At 44.1% G+C, this 23,608-nt stretch overlaps 1 long non-coding RNA gene across 1 annotated transcript; it reads left to right on the forward strand.

Annotated features, from left to right (window-relative positions):
• Positions 1-18,018: 18,018 nt before the first annotated feature.
• Positions 18,019-21,290, forward strand: LOC118496965. The gene is made up of 4 exons (XR_004899507.1): positions 18,019-18,046; positions 18,598-18,713; positions 19,143-19,236; positions 21,237-21,290. It is a non-coding gene; the product is annotated as an uncharacterized LOC118496965 (long non-coding RNA).
• Positions 21,291-23,608: the final 2,318 nt, after the last annotated feature.

Here is a 23,608-nt window from a genome sequence, read left to right on the forward strand (position 1 = left end):
ACTAGTTTAGGAGCAAATATGGGAATACAGGCAAAGGATGATAAGGGCCTGGAAGATAAAACAAGGTCCTCTGCCAGGAAGACCACACTTGGTTTTCTCAGGCTCTTTTGCATAAAGGGAAAGTGTAAGCATTACTCTTGCTCTGATACTCTGATACTCTGATAAAAATTGTGATCCTTCTGAGAAACACACACATATAAGTGTTAACATTTCTGGAGGGTCTCAGTCCTTCTGAAGCCCACCATTGGCCCTCCTGGTCAAGTCCAAGCTCGAGGCACCCACCGGGCTCACTTAGGAATATCTGAGGGAAATAATGCCAAGAGGAGCCCCCCTGCCAATGCATAGCCACGGACAGCCAGACTCTGCTGCCATGAGACAAGGCTCCCCTAATCCAAGGGCAGAAAGGAAGCTACCCATCTGGTAGTCTTGGTTTGAAAAATCACATTTCTCCCGGTGCCTTCGAATGTGTTGTTTCTCACCTCCAGGTTTCCATAAGGTACAGAGAACTCAGTGGGGAGCCTTGTAGACCTGGGAACAACACTGGAGCCAACTCAGGGACCACAATCTCTGATGGTCAGATGGTGACTTTTGTGACTTTAAAAGACTCAGAATTCAGTTTGTTACAGAACAACAAGGTGGGGCCTGGAATGATATACTATTACTCAAAAGAAACACCCCAGGTTCGTTATGTCCGCAGCCAGAGGGAAGATGTCTCTCGATGCCAGAGATTCGTGAAAAGGAAAGGAAATGTTTATTTAAGCTATACAAACTTAAAGTAATGACCTAATGTCTTCATCAAAATCCCAAAGTCCCTTAAAACACCCACAAACACACACAGTCCTTTCTTCCCCACTTTGCCCAGTCTGGGGTACCGTATCTCAGGAAAGGAAATAGAAGTCCATGGCTCAGGCAGCCCCCAGTTGTTCCCAGTAATCCGTCTTGGCTGGTAGGCCTCCCTCGGTTCCCGGCACCATCAGCTGTGTCGCTGGGATCTCTGCTAAAGCCAGGTAGTGGTTCCCCCTTCTATAGATGCAGGGGTCCCCACTCTGGCAAAGCCACGTGGTTCTCCTTTCTATTGCCACAGCCGCGTGGTCCTCTCTGCCCAATGGCCTAGGGAGTCTCCGCTCAGCCAAAACCGTGTGGTTGTCCCCCTGCACTGGCTGTGGTCCTCTCTCTGCACTGCACAGCTGTGTGGTTTTCCCTCTCCGCAATGGCTGTGAGGAGGAGGGTCACCACTCTGCCAAAGCTGAGTGGCGGTTCTCTGCTGAAGCAGCATGGTGATGTGCATGGTGATCCACATGGTGATTCTCTCTCACAGGGCTGCGGGAGTCCCCACTCTGGTAAAGACGAGTGGTTCTCTCTCCAATGGTTGCTGTGCCTGGGTTTAAATCTCCACGCCCATCCTCCTCTGCAGCCCCATTTCCGACTCCTCCCACAATCAGCTACACTTGCCAGAACTTCCATATCCTTCCAACTTTACTGGGCTGCCATAGTGAATCTGGGCAGGTGTGGCCCCATGTCATGGAACCAATCATCTCCAAGTTCCCACACAGGTGCTGTAACTCGGGGGACCTGCCCCCAGTTACGTCTTGGTGGGGAAGTTTCTTCCATCTCCCTGGCTCAGAGCATGGCCACAGCTATTTAACATGTCTGTGCAACCAGTCAAAGGTTATAGATGTGTTAAATGACCACACCAGAGTTTAGCTGCAAAAATGTTGCCATGCAAAACAGCTCTCTATGGCCTTGCTCCATTTGTCCCTTCCCCCAACCCACACTTGTGGAGGTGGTGGTGGGGTAAGGACCCCTTAATATTTCCTGGACACCCTGAGTTCTGGACCCCATTGCAAACCCCTATTTGGGGCCCCCCTCTTGGCTGCACCCTGTTACAAGTTGCCATTTTTTAAAAGATTTTTATTTACTTAGTTTTGAAGAGAGAAAGGAGAGAGAAACATCAATGTGTGGTTGTGTCTTGCATGCCCCCAACAGGCGACCTGGGGTGCAACCCACACATGTACCCTAACTGGGACTCAAACCAGCAATCTTTTGGTTTGCAGGCTGGCGCTCAAGCCACTGAGCTACACCAGTCAGAGCTCAGTTGGCATTTTAAAAAAATCATTTAAAATTTCCTTGTGATTGTGACTGAGTTGGAGACATCACCAGGAAGCTGAGAAATTTTCATTTCCCTTGGGGCAATTTCTCAGGCATTTCTCTTGGGGCTGGCTTTAAAATAATTCCAGAAAACAGAAAGAAAAACATTTCAATAAAAATCTAGGCGAAAAAAAAATTTAGTGGAAATTTCTGGTTGGAAAAAAAAAAACAAAACCCATGGCCATAGTCTATTTCCTCAAGGATTTGCCCATACTGATAGGGGACTTAAGAGTTGGAAAATTTTAGTTTGAGTAATAGCTAGTAAGGTTAGTAATCAATGCAAGTAAAAAGCTTTTGTTCCAGGAACTGAACAAAGCTCAGTAATATTATTATGATCCACCCTGACTCCAGTAGACCACAAGCAGTTCCACCTTTGTGCCCCAGAAGGACTACATAAGCAATTCGAGATGATACCTGAGCCATTGTGCTCTAGGGTGAGAGGACCAGCGCCCAGGACACAACTAAAGACTACTGCCTGGGGCACAGTTTAAGACCACCGCCCAGAGTGAGAATGCCGAAGTTGGGTTTTTTGTTGTTTTTTTTTTTAGTTCAATTAACTTTTCCCTGAATTCCAAACCCTTTATCTACACTTTGTTCTCCTTATGAAAGGGCCATTTTAAAATGGAATTTAAGATGACCTTTTAGGGTACGGGTGGCCATCTGCTCAGATCGCCGCCAGCCATCTGATTAAAGCACCCAGTAAAGATTCAATCGATGTCATTGTTGATTAGGTTTGGTAGTCACACGCAGCCTGAACGCGGGCGTCTTCTCCCATTTCATACTTTGGCGATTCTGCGGGGACAGACTTTGGGAACCTCCGGCAAGTCTGGGTATTTGGCGGGGAGTCCCATTGGCGGCCTGGGCTGAGAGGCCCCAGGAGTTTGGATTCGAAGAATCCCAAGCAGCTGCCAGTGATTTCACTTGGGGGTTCTGCCCCTTACTCTGGCACTTCTCGTCGTTTATCACGTTTGATTGAATCGTTGCACTTTCTGGTTCGGGTTAAAATCCCGGGTCATGAGGTAGGTGGTCTGGTAAAGGTACCTTTCAGGGCTACAGAGCTCGGTCTCAAAAAAATGATGTCCAGTTTGGTGTGCGTGCCCTCTGTCTGAAGGAGCTCTGTCTGGAAAAGAATGTCTTTTGATTTGGGTTGGGTACCGGTTGTTTGGAGCTCCGTCTGGTAGAATGAGGGGAAAGCCTCCATTCCGGGGGCAACGGCCCTTTAGGGCCAGTTCTGGCGAATTCGTGGAGTTATGAGCAAATATCTAGAGCGTACGTTGTTTTTCTGTAGTACTGTGTTGCTTGCGTCCTGTATATTTTAGACTTAGGAGAGCGCTGGTCACCAAATGGGTCTTTAACTTACTGTATTATACTGCAACTAGAGTTGTTTTTGTCAAAAATCAGGGAAGTGGACAACAAAACAAAGAAACAAACAAAATATAGTCAAAGACACTGAAATAGAGGACAGGCTGACAGTGACCAGAGGGGAGAGAAGAGGAATTTTCAGGGGAGAATGGGGAGGATATAAAGGACACATGGACAAAAAGCTAGGGGGGAGGGTTAGAAATGGGAGGGAGGTGGGGAGGGATGGGTGGGTAGGCTGAAATGGGAGTAAAAGACAGAAACATGTACTTGAAAATGATTAAAATAAAGTTAAAAAATTAGGGAAGTGGGACAAAATCCCTTACCTAGAAGTTTGTTGCTGTTGTTGTTGTTGTTGTTGTTGTTTTTAGTTTACATGACAAACGGGCAGAATTAAAAGGAAATAGGTTGATGGTTCAGAGAAAAGGGAATTTTCATGTGAAAGATAGAAGCTCAGATCTGGGAGAGGGACCAGGAAGATCTAGATGTGACTGTGGCAAGTTGGTCCGAGTTCCCACAGCCCCAGGGCCTCCACTCCGATGAGGGAAATGGGGGAAGTGCACCTGAACTGGCATGGCCGCCTCGAATGGATGAGGGAACCAAATCCAAATTTGGTAGAGGAAAAGCACCTACTGGGGCAAGGCAATATCCTTTTTGGAGACTTCCAGTGGGTGTAGGGCCAGCCTGCTGAATATTATTGGGCACATACTCTGTTTTCTACATCAGATCTGTTAAACTGGAAAAGCTCAAACCCTTCTTATAGAGATCATCCTGCTAAAATGACTAATTTGTTTGCATCAGTTTTTGCTACTCATCATCCCAATTGGGCAGATACACAAGTCTTATTGAATTCTTTGCTTATGGGGGGGATGAGTGGAGGCTGCTGCTGTGCAAACCAAAAAAAGAGCCCAGAGGTTGCACTGAGAAAATCCAGATGGGGCTGGGCCTCCTGGGACAACACCTCCAACCAAGTCCAGCTAGGACCCTGATGGGGATGGCCTTCCTCTCTTAGAGCATTATAAGAGATGCCTCCTTGAGGGAATGGCAAAGGCATCCCTGAGCAGAAAAGTCTGAGTATGGTGCAGGTGGTGCAACAGTAGTCCACAGAGGACCCCTCCTAACACTAGGAAACAGTTAAGGAGATTCCTCAGGAAGGCAAGTGACTGCTGCACTTGAATTCCAAACTTCGGGCTCATTGCTAAACCACTGTATGAAGCTCTGAAAGGACTGGAACATAGCCCTCTAGAGTGGACAAAGGAGTGCACTCAGGCTTTTGAGTCCCTGAAGGATCACCTACCTGGCTTCTGCACTGGCCTTGGGACTTCCAAACTTACTGAAGCCCTTTCAATAATATGTGTGTGAGAGATGGAGTGTTGCCCTAGGATTTCTCACTCAAATGCTTAGTGACATTTGCAGCCCATTGCATAATTGTCAAGGAAATTAGATCATACTGTCCAGGGGTGGCCAGCCTGCTTGAGAGTGGCAGCCACCTGCAAGCTCTTGCAGGAAGCTGAAAACATTTTCCTTGGGACAGCCTACACCAGTTACATGTCCCAGCAAATGTTGAGCCTGCTGGAGCAAAAGGGAAATATGTGGCTGACTGCTGGAAGAAGGGGCAGGTCCAAGTCATTCTTCTCGACAATCCCAACATCTCCCTCAAAACTATAAGCAAGTAAGTTAAATCCTGCCTCTCTTCTTCCGGAGCCTGACTCAGCTGTGTGAATATTAACATGACTGTGCTAACGTAAGTGTTGAAGTGTATTCTAGCAGAATTGATTTACAGGACCATCCTTTAGAAGAAGCAGACTGGACTCTCTATACAGATGGAAGCAGTTATATGGACAAAGGAAGCAGAAAGGCTGGGTATGCAGTTGTGACTCTTGAAGAAGTAGTGGAGGCCAGGAAGCTCTGCTTAGAAAGCTGAACTGATTACATTGACAAGGGCACCAGAATTGTTGCAAGAAAGAAGAGTGAATGTGTACACCAACTCAAGGTATGCTTTCCTAATTTTGCGTGCACTTGTTTCAATCTGGAAGAAAAGAGGACTACTAACCTCCAATAAAAAGGAGATTCAGCATGCAGCAGAAATTCTGAAATTATTAGAGGCTGTTACAGGTGGTAGTTATGCACTGTCTGGGACATCAGAAAGAGGACCACTAATAAGAGGCTACTAAAGAAGTGCTTATAATGTCCTTGGTACCCATCCTGGACTTGTTACAACTTGACCCCGAATGTTTGACTGCAGACTTAGAGGAAGCTAAGGGTTGGTGTTTTGATGAAAAAGGTCCTGATAGCAGATGGCAAAATAAGAAAGAAGCTGTACTGTTTTCCTGAACTTTTAGTAGAGCCAGTCATGAAGCATTTGCATGAGGCTACACACTGTGGAAGAGACTCATTAACCACTTATGTCAAACTGTGGCTCACAGGTCCTAGAATTTCTAAAGCCACAAGAAAAGTAATTGCTGGACGTGCTGTGTGCCAGAAGAACAACCCCAAGACAGATCCCCATCAAAGGAGAGGAAGAAAGCAATACCAAGGATAGTGTCCCCTTGAGGAGTGGAACTATCTGTTAGTCTTTGTTGATACCTTTTTCAGGATGGATAGAAGCTTATCCTTCTAGAATGGAGAAATCCTTAGAGGCAGTGAAAGCTTTACTAAAAGACATAATCTCTCACTTTGGCCTCCCTGGCAGCATCCAGATTGATAACGGACCTGCTTTTGTTTTAGAAATTACATAGGAGGTTAGTAAATTTTAGGAATCAAGTGGAGACTCCACATGGCATGGAGACCTCAGGCCCCTGGGAAGGTAGAGAAGATGAATCAGACCTTGAAGAAAAATATAGCCAAGCTGTGTCAAAAAACTCATCTTCATTGGGATCAAGCTTTGCCTATTGCCGTGTTCAGGATAAGGGTGGCTCCTTGAAGTGGGATTCAGTTTTTGTCCTTATGGAATTGTCTACAGGTAGCCATTTCAGGTCATAATTGGGGTGGGAGGTATGTATATAGATAAAAAACTGAGGATAAAGAAACTACAACATTTAAGTCAGACCTTAGCTGTGGTGAATGACCTTGCCTGTATTAGAGATTTCTCCCCCACATGTTTGCTGCATTCCTTTGAGCCTGCAGAGAAGGTGCTACTCAAGACTTGAGTGACAGCATCTCCAGAGAGCCAACCAGGAGGAAAGTGGGCTGGACTTTGGGACATACTCCTCGCCACTCCCACCACGGTGAAGCTGGCAGAAATAAAACCTTGGACTCATCACACCAGAATAAAGAAAGCACTAGAGGAAGACCTGAAAGTCATCTTTTGAAAACAATGACTTCTGTTCTCTTTATTACCTGTTGTTTAACCCCTTGTTATGGACAACTTGTTCCTTTCCAATGAGAGGAATATATTTGGGTATATTTAGCAAAAATGTTCTGAATATTTCTGACTTTTGTCTTGCAGGAGGAACTTACATTTAACAAACTTTCACTTCATGTCTTATAGGTGTCTGTACTCCTTTGGAAAGCCTTAGAAATTATACTGTGTTTGAGCATATTGAAAAGAAAACGACCTACTCTGATATTTATAACTGGGGACCAGTGGTGACTATAAAGGACAGGGAAATATTTACATTGAATGTCGCTAATGTACCCCCAGCTAGAGAGTATGCAACTTTTGTCAACTGTACTAAAACTGTGTTGTGTTCTCAGCAGGTGTGAAGATAAATTGTACCACCACCGCTGATGTATCTTATGATTATGCTCATGTTCATTTGCCAACAGGCTGGTTTCTGATATGTGGAATGACTATCTATTCCTATGTTCCAGCAAACAGCTCTGGGGGACCAGGCTCTCTGGGAAGACTGAGAGTGTTTATGCCTCAGAAGCCCCACTTGACCCAGGTTAGACGGGATCTCTCCCTTACACCTGACTGTATCAGTGACTTACACCTTTATACCCCTGCTTTATATATCTTTAACTGTGTTTGTAATGCCAACCGTGGTAACCTATTTGAATGGAGAGATGTAAGCAGATTAGCCTGCGTTGTGGCAAAAGCTTTGAATGCCACCTCACAAGCCATCGGTGCCATTAGTCGAGAACTAGGACAAGTCAGAGAAGCAGTACTGAAAAATTGTACAGCTATGGACTACCTTCTTTTAAGGCATAATCATGGATGTGAAGAATTTAAAGAACTCTACTGTTTTAACCTAACTGATAGTTCACAGCTCATAGAGCATAAAGTAAAGCAAGTAAATGATGTGGTGTCCAATACAAAACAAAGAGAGGGATCCTTTGGTATTGACTTGCCTAAACTAACCTCCTGGCTGCCTAGTATCACCGGTCTCCAAGAGGCATGTATTATTTTTATGCTTGTCATTTTCTTCAATATCATAGTTTGTTACATACAATGTGCCTCCTCCTGTGGGTCTGCAATTAGGTGTATTCCTAACCCCCCACCGCACAGTCCAATGCTAAGTTCTGATCTCATAGAAATGAGGTAGTTTAATACTAACGGTGGGGAATGATAGGGGACTTAAGAGTTGGAAAATTTTAGTTTAGGTAATAGCTAATACGCTTAGTAATCAATGCTCATAAAAGCTACTGTTCCAGGAACTGAAGGTATGACCCACCCTGACTCCAGGAGACCAGAAGCAGCTCCACCTTTGTGCCCCAGGAGGACTGTGAGCAATTCCAGACGGTATCTGAGCCATTGTGCTCCAGGCTGAGATGACCACCGCCCAGGACACAGCTGCAGACCACTGCCCGGGGCAGGAATGCTGCAGTTTTTTTAATCCACTTAACTTTTCCCTGAATTCCAAACCCCTTACCTACACTCTGTTGTCCTTGTAGAAAGGGCCTTTTTAAAATGGAATTTAAGATGGTCCATTGGGGAGTGAACCCGCCATCTTCTCAGATCGCTAGCCATCTGAATGAAGCACCAATAAAGAGTCAATCCCTGTCTCTGCTTATTGGGCTTGGTAGTGACAGGCAGCCCGAACGCCGGTGTCTTTTCCAGTTTCAATACTTAATATTTTACACACTCAAGTATTGTTTTGTTAAACTTGTATGAAAGAAGATAATCTAAAAAGTTAAATTTAAGCCATAATGTTTCCAAACATGCATTCACCTGATGCTGAATATTATGTTTCTTGAAACCAGCTGTTCAAAGGCATTTTGGGCTCTTCAAAGATAAAACAAGTCATCAACAGTTAAGGATAAAAAATTCTTTTTAAATTTTTATTTGCCAATATAATATCCCTTCCTCTACATCAGAAAAGAAGTGAAATATATTTCAATAGGGAAAGGAGAAGGCTGAAACTATGGAATTTCTCTTGCAGCATAATCACATTTTATTTTCAACAATCAGAAGAGCCTTGGGATTTTGCAGCTTTTTTTTTTTTTTTTTAACATTCCAGTGGAACCCGTTGGATGATGGAAGCAATTAAGTGGCCATGTGTTCTATATGACCTGAAAACTGGATTGGCCATTTTTCCACTGAAATGACTGGCCAGTCTATCCTGCCTACAGGCAGAGACGCTGAAGGTGCAGTGTGCATCTGACAGCCCGATTTACGAGAAGAATGCTCTCTCTGAGAGTCCCCCTGCTGGGCGTGTTCTCAGCTCTGTGTTTCCTCTCTGTCAGGTTCTTCACAGCTGGATGGTGCTGAGTTTGGACAGCTGAGGAGAGTTTGCCTCCTAACCTTCCCAGGATTCCTAGCACCCCTTACCTGTCTGAGTTTCCAGAGTGGAGGAAGAAAGGATTCCTGGGTAACTCTAAGGTAAAAGGTGATTTGGAAAGATGGACCCCGTAGAGAGACTGCTGGTTGAACATTGCATCCCCCACTGTGAGAAAAAGCAGACTGAGTGTGGAGAGCAGGCCTGGGCTTCACGCTCCTCTGAGTGGTTGACATCAGGATGGAGAAAAAGTAGGTTTATAGTTATGAGTACGCAAAACACAGTTTATCCTTGTACTATTATTTAATTACCGTATTTATTTTCCATATAAGCAACAGTAAACCTACTATTGCCCCACCCTGTAGATGTTTTGTTCTTTCTAGCAAACAATTGCTTTGATTGGACACCCATTCCCAGGAGAGCTTGTGGTCCCTGGTCCCTGAATGATAACCCTTAAAAAAAAATCTCAGCCTCTAAAAGGTAGTCCCCAGGAGACTGGTGTCCAGGAATCTGGGTAGCAACAGGGACGCCATTTCAAAAAGCCCTCGGCAGAGAGGGGACCGTTTATCTCGACCCACTTCAATGAAAATTGTCATGCTTTATATTGCCATGAAATAACAATCAGAAGCTGGGGGAAGGCACACAATTTCCCCTGCCCGGTTGTCCCAAATGGCAGCCCTGCAGAAACCAATTATGCTAATAATATTTTCATACTAAAAAGAAAATGTGTGATTGCTGGTTATTTTGTTTTGAACAGATGTCATTTTTTCCATTGGGGAAAATTTAAATGCAATTTTGTTTCCCTTTCCTCAAAAATGTATCTTAAATGGTAATAAGCCCCAGTTACAAGCATCTTCTAGTGAATTTTGAGGACTAAAGTGTAGGTAACAGTGTTGCTCCAAGCTGCTCTCAGCCTCTAGCAGGTTAGTGAAAGAGCCAGGAATCAGCTACCCAGCTAGCCCTGCCCCAGCCTCAGCCAGCTCTTGAGACATTTTCAGCCTGTATCCAAACTTGCAAACCAAATTCTGGTCTTTGAGTCGGCATCGCATCCCACATACAAACTTCCTGTGGAATTGTCCAAACTGAAGCTGGTTCTGGCTCGTGCATGACCAGGTAGGATGCTTCCTCCCTTGTCCAGATCACACAGTTTTAAAATCAAAACAAAGCGTCCCAAGCCCAACACAAATCAATCTGCGTACTCTGCCTACTTTCAGTCCACTCCCACCTCTGCAGGGGTGATGTGCTCAAAAGCCCTTCCTTCTTCAGAGTGATTTCCAGTAACCTCCAGAGTCGTTTTTCTAATTAAATAAACCTCATCTTGTCTAGCTTCCTAGTCAGCATTTTGAACCCCCTACAGATGGGTCTGAAGGATTAACAGCAAATCCTCCTCGACCTAGCTCTGGCAGATGGGCGGCATGTGTCTGATAAATACTCGGACCAGGCTTGCTTCCTCCTGTTCCTAACAGATAGACAGAACGCCCAGCAAATTAATTTTAAAATGGTGCCCCTCACAACCCTTAGAATGGCAAAGGAGGCCAAACACAAATGATATGAATTTCATATGTGGAACACATTATCACCTCCCAATAACTGAGAAAAATATCAACCTGTTGGGTAGGCAGGACCTCAGGGGAAGACTGGGTCAGCAAGTTTGCCCTCAACCCAGAGAACAGGACCATGAGCACACGGAGGACTCACCTGCTGGCCTCACGTTCATGGGCCTGTAGCCCTTTCCTGCTGTGAAAATGCTTTTCTGCTTGTGCATTTACTTTGTGTAACCAAGGTGCCTTTATTTAGTGGAGATACACCGGAAGAGGGTGTATCTAAGGTTTTCATGTTTTAAAAAAGAGACAGCTGGTAGGGAGACAAAGCATCTTCCTCAATTTTTAGAGAGCTTTTACATTTAAGGATTGATGACTATATGAGTCTTTTCCAACTTGGAAAAGGCAAGGCAACACTAAGCTCTGGACGAAAGGAGTAATGCACATGACTTCATTTAAGATGCCCTTCACTCGTGAGAGCATTCTTCCTCACTTTGGAATAGCTGGCAAAGCTCAGCACTGCCAGTCAGAAGTACGTGCCCTCTTTCTCACTGGCTGTGTAACACTGGGCCTTTAATCTCACTTGTAAGATTTAAGGAATAATATTTTAACTTCTCCCCACCCACCACCCTGCTCCCCCCAAAATTTCAAGCTGTAATATTAGTAAATGGACAAGGCAGGTAGGGGAGGTATTATTATTCTAGAGAGAGAGAGAGAGAGAGAGAGAGAGAGAGGGAGAGAGAGAGGAGAAACACATTCCTGCTGAGAGCACAGAGTATTTGCTCAGTTAATGTTGAATAAAAGGACGAGAATAAAACTCAGCCATAAGGATAAACTCAAGGACATACAGCTACTTTGTAGAAGAGACAGGTGTGGAACCCAGGTTTCTAGATGGTGAATCATTCCTCTTTGAGACAATGTGCTTTGCAGATAGGACTCTTGAATTCCTCCAAATGATACAGGTGGCAGGTTTGCTGATAACTCTGTCCAGGCTGGGGGAAATGGCCCACAGAAAGTAACGTGACAAACCAAAGATAACGTGGGAATTCCGAGAATGATTCAGATGAAGAATCCAGGTCTCGGGGTGGGTGGAGGTAGAGGAGGGATAAGGGGGATAAATGATAATAAGAAAAAATACAAAACAAACCTATTTAAAAAAAAGATTTAAAAAATGAAGAATCCAGGTCCCTGCTTCTTGCTTGTATGTCACCATATTCTATGACTTGATTAGCTTTATTTTTCCTTACACCTAGGGTAACTGGATACCCACTTTTGCTCAGGGAAGTCCTACTTTATGCCTGTTGTCCCAGAGTAAACACAGAAGTTACCACTTTTCACACTGAAAAGGTGTTTGGAAAGTTTTCATTGCATGATAACCCACCATCTGACATATATGTGTGTATATATAATTTGTTTGTTGTTTCTCAGACCCATCAGAATGCAGGCTCCACGACAGCAGGGACTTGGTGTGTTTTGTTCAATGTCGTATCGTCAGTACCTTAACTGGTGCTGACACACAGACATTCAATCAGCATTTGTTAGAGAATGAATGAATCAATGTGCTTTAAATGAGTGGGATTTCATGACTTGTTCAGACTAGTACTACGGAGCTAACACAATAAAGTGGGTTTCAGTTTTAGCTCTGACTTTCTGTGTATCCGCTGGGCAAGCCCCCTGATCTCCAGAGCTGCAGGGCCCTCCGGGGAGAACGGCACTAATGGCAATCCAGCTCCGTCCTCCAGAGGCAGCAGCGAGTGTGCTAACCTCTATCAGCATAAATGGAAATGCCCAGGAACTCTAACGTGCCCTCCGAATTGCTATTTGATTTTACATCAACCATTACAGGGCAGTGGCTTTGTTAAAAATCCGAAGGCCATAAGGATGAAAAGGGAGGGTGGTAAAGCTCATATTTAGACTTGTTTTAAAGGGTTAGGCATATTGTATCCTTTCAGACACTGGTGCTAAAACCCCAAAAAGCTAATGCAAGCTTTGCAAAAGAATATTCTACAGAGCTGGGTTTTTAAGGCAACCTTTTTCCAGACTCCTTTTTAAGGAAGAGGCAGCAGGTCATGCTGCTCTTACATTGCCCACCCCAGGCCCAGCTGGCTCCCTGCCTTCGCTCTCTAGGCCGCTCGGGGCAGCTCTGAGCCAGGCCTCTGGGAGCCGGGAGGGTCCTGCTCTCAACGGGCCGTCGCTCACACTTAGAGCCGAACCACTGCAGGTCCAGAGCTTGCCACGCTCTCCCAGGGAGTTCCCAGAGCAATTAACAAAACAGAGGCCTAATTAGGAGCAATTGGGATTTAATGCCGACTTTAAAGTGATCCTGAGGCCCTTTTGAAGGAAAGTGAGGATCCTCCAAGCAGGAACTTGTCAAGGATTTGTCTAAGGGTGGCGGTCTGGCAGCTGATTCTCAGAGCTCTCCCGATACAATCTGCTCTTTGTGAAGGGCTTTCTCCCAACCTAGAAAACTCGAAACAGCAAGTCAAGGAAACACAATTTTGCCAACTTGAGGCCTCACCTTTTGCAAATGACTTTCTCTGCTGTTGATTTGTATATTTCCTTCAGTGAACAATGAGCTTTGCTTTTTTTTAAGGCGTGACCGTTCAGACCACGGTACACTAACACACTAGCCTGTGTCATTCCCTCGGTAATCCTTCAAAGGGGGCAATTAGTCATTCCTGACCATGGGCTTTGCATCACAAGAGACACCAAGAGGAGTCAAGTCAATGTAAATTGGCATCTCTGGCTCAGCACGGTGCTTTCACCTATCACATTAGCACAGATTGAACAGCGCGTGGTGCTGTGCTGGTGAGACACTGGGGAAACAGGCTCCGCCGTAGACTGCTGGGGGCATTTCAATTAGCGCCACCTCTGTGGAAAACAGTTTGGGGCAATTAAGTTTATAAATGCACTTATCCTTTGACCTGGCAATTCCACTTCTAAAAATTTCTCCTACAGATACACTAGTTTGTGTACAGAATCACTTCTGTATGTCAGTAGGAGAGTGGGTACATGAATTATTTGGACAGCCATCAAAGATGAGGAAGCTCTTTAGGTGCCAGTGTGAACTGGTCTGCCAGAGGTATGGCTAGGTCAAAAAAGCAAAGAGAGAACAGTGCCTGCAGAATGCTACCAGATTTTTTCAATGGTGGTAATAGATTTGCACAAACACTTACAAATAGTGTGTATATACATATAATGTCTGGAGTGACAGAAACTGGGTGGCTGGGGAACAAGTGTAGATGTGATACTTCCCTATATATCTTTCTGATACCTTCTGAGTTTTGCATTCTATGAAATTAGCTTATTCAAATAAATAAATACATAAATAAATGTCTTAAATTGTACATTTTGTACACTTGTATATTCTAAATGTTTCCACTCTAGGCACCAAGATTTGCTTGGTCTACTTGTTACAACGCACTATGTTCGCAATTTTTATATTTTAAAGCAAAGAGATATTGTCTTGTATTTCTAAGTGGGGTCATGTACAGGATTGACATAGGAGTTGAAAATTGTTTAAGTGACACATCTCTGTAAAACAACATTCCACCTGATTTCTTAATTCTTAAAGGGAAATAAAAACAAATGGGCATAGAGATGGATTTAAAGTGCCTGGAATCAAAAAATGCATCCAAAAAATCAGATCTTAATATTCGATTTAATAGATGATAACCAAATACCTCAAGACAGTGTACTTAAAGTGGAAATAAAGTTTACTTCACACCCTTCTCTCCTTTAAAACCACTTCAATCCCCTTCACCCTTTATCTGACTTTCATGGATTCCGTTTGTAGTTCCTTAGGTAGCCACACAGTGCACACTTCCATTTAAACTCTTCTCTGGGACCAAGTACACGAGCCTTAGAGTAAGACAGGCTAGACCCAGATCGCAGTCCACGTTCACCAGCTCCACACTCAAGCTAACTGCTTGCTCCCTCTGAACCTCAATCTCTCCTCTATAAAATAGGTAAAATAGGATAGTCCTAACACGGGGAAGAACCGTGCAGACGAAGTCAGATCCTTCGTGCTCAGCACTGCGGGCAATGGCTGGTGTACGGTGAGCTCACCGTAAGATGGTAGCTTCCATCTTTTTCACCATTTTAGCTCTATGCTTTTTCTCCTTAACTTCATTATGTGTGACAACAGGGCCGGCTCTCTTTAAACCAGCTCTCGCCTGAAGCATTCATGCTCTGCACATGCTGAGCACCAAACAAAGGCTGACTGGCTCCTGTACCTTGGAGGTGGGGACCTCAAAAACCTTCATTTAGGCCAGGCTCCTGCACAGATAAGACCTCAGCGCCATGTCTTAGGGGGCCAAAAAGTAGAATGAGACCCCAAGAGGGGGGTTAAATAACCTGAATTTTTACTTCTTTGAAACACAGTTCTTTTGTTCTTAGAGAAGCAAACAAGTTAATTGAGTATGATTATTCTACCTCACAGTATTCAAATCCATCCACTACATTTCTTGTTACATGTTGCATTAGATTATTTCCCTTTTTATGCTCACTTCTAATACGTGAGGAAAAGTACCCTCATTATTTTTTAGCTTTATTGTACCCTCATTATTTTCATGAAGTGTTGATCACATGACCAGATGGGGGTTCTCAGAGATGCTAGGGGGCAGGGGGTGCTCCTTTTATTTTCCTGTGTGGGGCCCCAGACCTTCCTTAAAGCAATGAGGACAGGGTTTCCCGTCTGTGGTCTCGGCAGCAAACAATTTCTGAAAGGCCTTCTGGACTGATGCAACGCACTGGAATCATAGATGGAAGTTTGAATGTCCTACCTTTTAAGAAGCTTAGGATGGAAAAAGTCTGCAAGGCCAACTGGTTACTACTGCTACTATTATGAATATTTCCATTAATACAGTACAGGGCTGTACTTTATTGAAATCCAACAAGTGATATTTTGCTTAATGTATATCAAGTTACTTTTACCTATATTTACTGCAGAGAAGTTGAAAGAGGAGATTAAAAAAATAACTCCTTCAAAGGGTGTCCATTGCCACGTATGGCTATCCTTCCCCATTTTTCCATGCTGAGGTTTATTTGTTGCTGCTCACGGGGAAAGGGGCACCACTTACACAATAACCACGACTGGGCCTCTGCTACCATCTGCGGCCTCATCTGTCCTTGCCCTGCTATGCACCGACCACACTGACCACTTCAGTCCAGTGCCCGCAAAGCATCCTGAGAATGCAGTGTAGCTTCCATTGTTAAATGTGGTGGTAGACTACCTGGCATTGAATCCTAAATATTCCAGTTACTGGCTCAGTCCTCTTGGGCAGGCTTCTTAAACTTTCCATGGCTCAGTTTTCCCATTTGTCAAGTGAGGATACTATGCTTCATAGAGTTATTATGGGGGGGGGGGATATAGATATAGTGCTTAGTATTAGGCCATGCACAAAGTAAGCACTCAGTACAAGTGGGCTATCGTTAATATGTAAACTCCAGGAGTTGGCCCTTGGTGTTCCCTACACCAAGAACACTCGCTTTCCAGACATGCCCTTTTGCCTTTCCCTTGTCCTTTAGATCATAGCTTAAAAGTCAGCTTCCTCCAGGAAGTCCTCTCTGAGCACCCCACTCTACCCCAGACATGTCTAGGTGCCCTTTCCCTTGGCCTTTCCTAGCCCATTTCCAACCCTGATGTAGAGCATTCTACACACATTTATGAGTGTTTGTTTACTAAATATGGCATCTACTATCTTACAAGTTTTTTTTAAAGATTTTATTCATTTATTTTTAGAGAGGGAAGGGAGAAAGAGAGAGAGAGAGAGAAACATCAATGTGCAGTTGCTGGGGGCTGTGGCCTGCAACCCAGGCATGTACCCTGACTGGGAGTCAAACCTGTGATGCTTTGGTTCACAGACCACACTCAATCCACTGAGCTATGCCAGCCAGGGACTATCTTACAAGTTTTACAAGGATAGACATTTAGAAGGTTTATCATTGCATCCACGGCACCTAATCAAATGACGCAGGAGGTCATTTGTGTAGCACAACGCACAAGAACCTTCTCCCTTGATGAGGCGGTGCTCACAAATGTGTTGGAAGAGAGCTTCCTATTGGAATGCCTTTTGACATTGAACAATGGTGAACCAACCAGAGATGGACAGCTGGGATAGACCTTGACATGGATTTAAAACTTGAAAAAAAAAATGAGCATAGATTATCCAGATAAAGCACTATCAAAATACCTAGGCAGTAAGTACTTAGTCCTCTGTGTATTTTGGATCCTGTTAGTTGTTATTTTGACAGATATTAGCTAATTCCCATCCACAGAGGTGAATAAATACATTCATGGAGGGGAAGGGGGTGGCGGCATTAGAAACTGATCCTCCGCGTTTCTGCGTGGCTAACTCGCTATCACCAGTTTCCCGGGTTTCGACGGCTGCCCAGTCCTTGCTCCTATCAGGAAGAACATGACCCTCAGGAAGAGGGGCTTGGCACAAGCATCCAAGGGATCTAGCCAGGACTTTCCTCATTGTGGTAAGGACTCAAGCTTCCTGACCTACCATTTTTTTTTTAACTGACGGATAGGCCTCTTAATTACCAACAAGATGGCAGTATGGTTTTGCATCCTTGAACTTGAAAAACATGTCTTCAGTAGCCTGTTTCGTGAGTGTGTGTTTGTTTTAAGAAGGTACAGCCAGATACCAGGTTGTCAGTGTGTTATTTCCACGCAGAAGATGGTGCTGGTACTAGTGTTTCTCCCGAGTAACTGGTTCGCTTTCTCCTTCTGTAACATAACCACCTTCCAACCCGGACACTAGAAAATGAAGTCAGGACTGCTTTTCCCTGTCAAATCTGCTTTTCAGAACTAAGAGCCATAAAGGAAACACACAGACTTTCGGTCTCTTGGAGACTATCTAGTCAACCCCCATGTATTTCAGATGAGGAAGTGAGAGGCCCAGGTAAGGCCAGCAGTTTCTCCACCCACCTCCCTCCTGACCCCATCCACTTTTACTTCACGTTTCTCACTGATGTTTAATTTATCTTGCTTAACACCGTGTGTTTTTCTAAGCTGCCCTAACTAATATCTGGAAAAGGTGAATTGTAAGTGGACAGAATCAATAGAAACACTATTGTCATGGAAACTTTCCTCCCCATCACCCTTCCCTCTTGCTCCATCCTTAAAGTCAGATGCTGCTGTTGCCGGGAGCCTTGGTCCCCTGGAGCTGCAGGATGGCTGCTGCCGTTGGGCTGCTGCCGCTGGGCTGCTGCTGCTGGGACGCTGAACCTGTGCGAGCTGACCGCTGGCTGGAGGGAGAGCAGGGTTCGAGTAGTAAGTGTTGTCCACAAGCCCCGTTGTGTGGCGCACTCAAAGACCAGCACTCCAAGGTGAGTACACAAAGCTTATTGTTTTCTTTGGGGACCTTTTGCCACACACCCCCTCACTGTGCTTTGAAAATTAACCACCAGAGTCTGGTCATTACGACTTCATTAACTATTCCTTGTAATTGCACCAGTCATAATTAATTCATTTGTTATTCACATGGGTGACATACGGACACTTTAATAGATTTTCCTCAGGGAATTCCACATATTAAGTAATATTGATGGTGCTTTTGGAAAAGGCTGAAAAGGGAACCACGATAAGAACCATTTTGTGTAAGTAGCAGTGAGTTATTTTATCATAAAAGTAAGTTAATTGTTTTAATCTGTCGGCCTTTTTAAGAGGAAAATCAGGTGTATAAACTACTCCTTCCTCCCTCCACCAGACATTTGTGATCTGTAAATCAGAGTGCAAAAATAAAGTCATTCTTATAAAAATAGATGGTATATTTACAAAAATGTATGCCAGACTATTTAAGTAAATAATACTTGAATTAATTTCAGGTTAAAACCTTTCCTTTAAGCCTTTTTCCTTTTTTTTTTTTTTTTTTTTTCAGAAACCATCTGTATTTTAACATCTCACTGCACAGCCACATTCCTCATGTTTAATTTATGTTGGCAATCTTTTGTGGCAAGACCAACTTAATTTTTAAATGAAATCATTTCATTTTAGGTAAAACATTGGTGACCCAAATATTACACACTTTCAAATTATGCATAATCCCTCCTCCACCCTCAACCCCCTCCACGTCTCCCTTCCCTCTTTTTTAGTGGAGCTGAATGAAAATTCCACACTGCTGGTTATTTAACCAAATACTTTAATCATCGGTTATCTGGTAGAACCATCAAGCCTGTGCTGACAGACACAAAATTAAGTGGCAGAACTAAGGCAATTATCTATATAATTCAGGTTAAAAACTAAATTCAACAACCAGTTTTGCCTGAAATACCTCAGTCGTGGAGAGGTGGGGAAAGCGTCCATTTGGTTTGTATTATTGACATAATTGCCTTAATTCCCATTGACTCAGTGTGAGTGGAATCATGGACACACAGAATTTTCGTCTGTTGGACAATATCTTGTCAAACTCCCTTATTTTTCAAGTGAGAAAGCTGAGACCCACAGAGGTCAAGTGCCCTGCCCAGGTCATCAGAGGGTGGCAGAATTCAGTCATGAACGTTCATTTCCCTGTTCCCAGGTCAGCATCTTGCCCTGGTTCCATTGTCTCTAGAAGTCAAGGGAACAGTGCCAGCATGATAAACTTTAGATAAAGACAGCAAAATGCCACCCAAGGCCTTGAACCCAAACCAATGCAACAATTCGCTTCAGCTGTGTATCAAATAATGTTCTCTGCCCACATTCTACTAACATTAAAATGACCAGCTTTTAAAAGTGCACATGGGTGTTCACATAATAAATGAAAACATTTTCACCATTCTAATAAGTACCCAAAGAAAAATCTACAAAAGCACTCTAAGGCCTACAGGAAAACTCAGACCGAGGGTGTTGTATGAGCTGGAAACCTGCCTCCCTGTCAGCGCCTGCAAGCCCGGTTATCAGTTGGATGACCTTCAAGTAAAGTAAGCATTACATCAGACCGTTATGAAAGACCCCAGGTTAAGGTTCCAAGTTCTCTCCAGAAGGGCTCCCAGCCTGTTAGTGGGGTGCTGTGTTTCTATCTCCTAGGGTATTGAATTTGACAAACATATACCCTTTGTGTTTTAAACAATAAAGTTTTTGTACTTCTGCCAAAGGGTGCTTTCTATTTTAAAGATAGCCCCAAATCTCAACTGCTTAGTTCACCTGCCTTTTCTGTCTTAAAGCCTGTCACATGCTTTTTCAAAAATGTGTTTGTTTTGTGTGCATTTTTACGTCAGGATTTCTGACTTTCACAAAGTCCACCTGTAGGTTATTCGTGTGAACCACCCGGGAAAGGCCGGGCTTGTTTCTGCATTCTACTGGCTGGAATGGGAGACCCAGACTAAGGTCAAAATTATTACGTGGAGATTAAACTGTAGAATTTAATTATGTTTTCTGTTGCTCCTGGTACATTTATTAATTTAGCAGTACAAACTGACTGAAGCTAAACAAGCAGGACTGATTAATTTGCAAAGACATCTAGGTAACAGATTGTGATCAAAGAGGAGACCTGATCCTGTTAGATTGAAATGTGTTGTTTTGTGCTGCAGAAAGGACACGGAGCAGCATGGTTTATCTCTATCAATGCTTTCCTCTGAAGGAGGGGAACAAGCTTGCAGATACTAATCAGGGCTGAGGCCCTGCCACTCAATAATTACCCACTGTCTCATCATAATCCCGGAACTAAGCCCCTGCCCAATCCATCTGGGACCCTTTTCCATCTATTGCACAGCTCAAGAATATGTGTGTAAGCTATTACCTCTGGTCGTGCTATCTGTCCCCTGAGTATAGATTCATGGCAGTGACCAATTAGGTTGCCGTGTTCTCTTTCCCCTTTGCTTCCGAACCATCCTATACGTCTCAGCACTGGTAATGAAGCACAGGTCCATCGGGGTGCAGAAATCCACTCACCTATAAAAGCTGTCTCATCATAGTCCCCGATAAACCTCACGCGATGCTTAATTTCCGCCTTGAAAAGAGGGGTGGCAAGACCACGGCTCTCAGTCTTGAGGTTTCTTTAAGCCACTCTCAACCTGCCACTGCCTTCTGCCAGGAACAAATCACACAGGGAGGAAAATGTTTCTGACCCTAATCCAGAAATGAAACGTCCAGGAAGTGAGGAGGGCAGATGTGGGATAATTGAATCCTGGATCCCTGAACGAAAACCCAGGAGCATGCAGTGGTCGAGAGCATGAGTCCTGAAGTCGGAGAGATTCGGGCTGAAGTTCTGGCTCTGCTGTTTACCAGTCAGTCACTTAGCCTCATGGAGATTCCATTCCCCCCTCGATAAAATGGCACATACTGGTAGGGTGCCTTGGGGAGGTAACTGAGCACACAGCTCCACAAAGTATGAAACCTCAGTAATTGTTAGCTAGGCCTACCATTTTCTGAATTCTCATTACATTTAGAGTAGAACCAAAAAGCCTCGTCCTTGATCCAGTTGGGCCGATGATTATCTACTAAGTATATTTTATGTGTATATACATTTCATCTTCCCATATAAATGATACATCCCTGAAGGGTAAATTCCATGTCTTTTTCTTTTTTTGTATCCCACAGGTGCCAGTTGATGATGCTGGCAGATTCTTTTACTTAAGCTGAAGAACTCTTCATAAAAAAAATGTGGAAAGTGAGAGGGACAAGTAGTTATAATTTCCAAATAAAGGAATAGAGGCAACAGAGATGTTAAGGACATTGCTGTTGTTAATGGTAGAAATCTGTAAGGCACAATCGAGTCATTGCTAGTAGCAGAGTTTTCAGAGCAACTACGTGACGCCCACTGCGTTCTGTCGATCAGGGCAAAGCCCGTTTGAAGCCGAAGGAGCCGTTTGCAGGGCACAGGCCGAGCTCCTAACCAGGACCCCATCCCGGATCTTTGCTGCTACTGGCCGTGTTTTCATGAGGTAAATCTACAACTTGGCTTTTCTTGTTCTTCTCTGGCAGCCAGAGAGGAAACATTTTCATATGCTAAAATATGAGAGCTTCACACTTACACTTCCAAAACACCCCTCCCCGGAGGAGGCTTCGAGGACATACCCTGAAGATGAACCACCCACTGGAATTTATACCAGCAGCTCTGGCAGCTGTTTTGTATTTATTTCCACAGTTGGGCCATTTCAGTTTGGGGCTCCTATTCATTATATAAGCAAATGTTTGTTAAGGGATTAGGAATGGAACGAGGGGTGTTTGTCAGGAGTGTAGTTAAGGTGGTGTGTTAACTTGGAAAGACTTATGACCTCCCTGGGCTGCATCTGGCCGATGGGCATGCCCTCCTTGCTCCACTGTCCCAAAGCGTCGGTGAGTAAGAAACACTTCGGGTGAAACATTGTAAGGCTCCAATATATTCGCTTTTGGCAAATTCTTTGCCTGCAGCACTTCCTAATGCCTTTTTGTTGTTGTTGTTTAGAATGAATTATGTTCTTACAAAGTGTTTAAAAAGTATTTTGGCTCATAAACTGTTATTTCTAGTACATTAATAACATTTAGGTTCTAGAAAAATGATTACAGATACTGATAAAGAGTACCTTGCAGGTGACACAGTGATTTTCCCGAACGGCCACGTGGCTTTGCGGATCGGCCCTGCACTTGCCCGTGAAGAAGACCGGCCTCTGCGGCACAGCAGTCACTTGGATCCCCTCTGAGCATCCTTGTTTTCCCCAAAACTACTTCTGAACACTTCAAATTCTTGCAAAAATTCTTCTCTTTCTTTCTCTCTTGCTCCTTTTTTTGTTGTTGTTGTTGGAAACTGATTCTTGCTGGGGCTGGGATTTGCAGTTGCGGGTGCAGGCCCGTGCATAGCATATTGACATACGTAGTTAATTATAAATTAATTATAAACTCTTTGTTTATAAGTTGACTTGTTCATGTCATTTAATGCTTTACATCTTGGGGTCTGCACAAATGAATTACTTTAGAGGTCTCTGACTCCCAGGAAGGGTGTGTCTAAGTTATTGAGGTAGGTAAACTGAGGCTATGAAATTACTAGATTTCCCAGGGGGCCAGCCCTGTTGCCTGTGAGGAACTTGGATCATGGACCCACACACGGACCCTGCACTAGAGAACCCCACTACCCTTTTCTCCATTCGTGTCTTGCTCACCTCTGTGGCTGGTGATGCTGCAGACTTCTCTCTCCAACGAACACTTCTCTCTCTTGGCTCCTGTGACAGGATCTTCCTCGGTTCTCTCTCCTCCTCGCCCTCTGACTACAACAGGTGTTCCTTAACCCTCTCTGTGCTTCTTTCCAAATGTAAACCTTCCAAAATCTATTTATTTTTGTGTCCTTCATGCCATCCCTAGACAGACCTTGGGAACCTCTTCCTCCTCCAGTCCTGACCACTTCTCCGGACTCTGGGCTACCAGCGCTTTCCACAAGTCTGTGCCTGGAAAAAGCCTCGTCTCCTTAAATCCAACGTGTCCTCAAATAAGCCCATTAAACACCTTTACCCCTAGTGCATGCACACACACCCTAGGAAAGTATTTTCTCTTTCAAACAACACTATTTGACTTCCAGCAGCGGCTCCATACAATTTAACACTTCCCTGTTCTCTAATTGCTTACTTTGTGTGTCTGTTTTGCCTCCTGACTAGATTGCAATATCTTGGAGGGAGGAGGTTCCGTGGAGCAGGAGGTCCCTGGAGAGCCCCTAATAAGTGCCAAATGCAAAAAGGTTGAAGTCACCAATTGAGAAAATCCACATAAAATACACCTGAGCTTTTGGCCTGTATAAAATCAGCATGATGTTTTCTCCTGGGAGAGGTTCACAGCATATAATTTTTAGTTCTTATTCTCCCCAATGCTCAAGTTACTCTAGGAAGCAATTTAGGGTGAGAGAAAGGCAGAGGTCCGATTGAATACATGGCAACAAAAATAACTCTAAAATATCTTCCATGAGAAAACCTGGTTCCACCCTGACTGAATATTCTGGTGCATAG

The sequence above is a fragment of the Phyllostomus discolor genome, chromosome 1 (genome assembly GCF_004126475.2).
Source record: "Phyllostomus discolor isolate MPI-MPIP mPhyDis1 chromosome 1, mPhyDis1.pri.v3, whole genome shotgun sequence".
NCBI lineage: Eukaryota > Metazoa > Chordata > Mammalia > Chiroptera > Phyllostomidae > Phyllostomus > Phyllostomus discolor.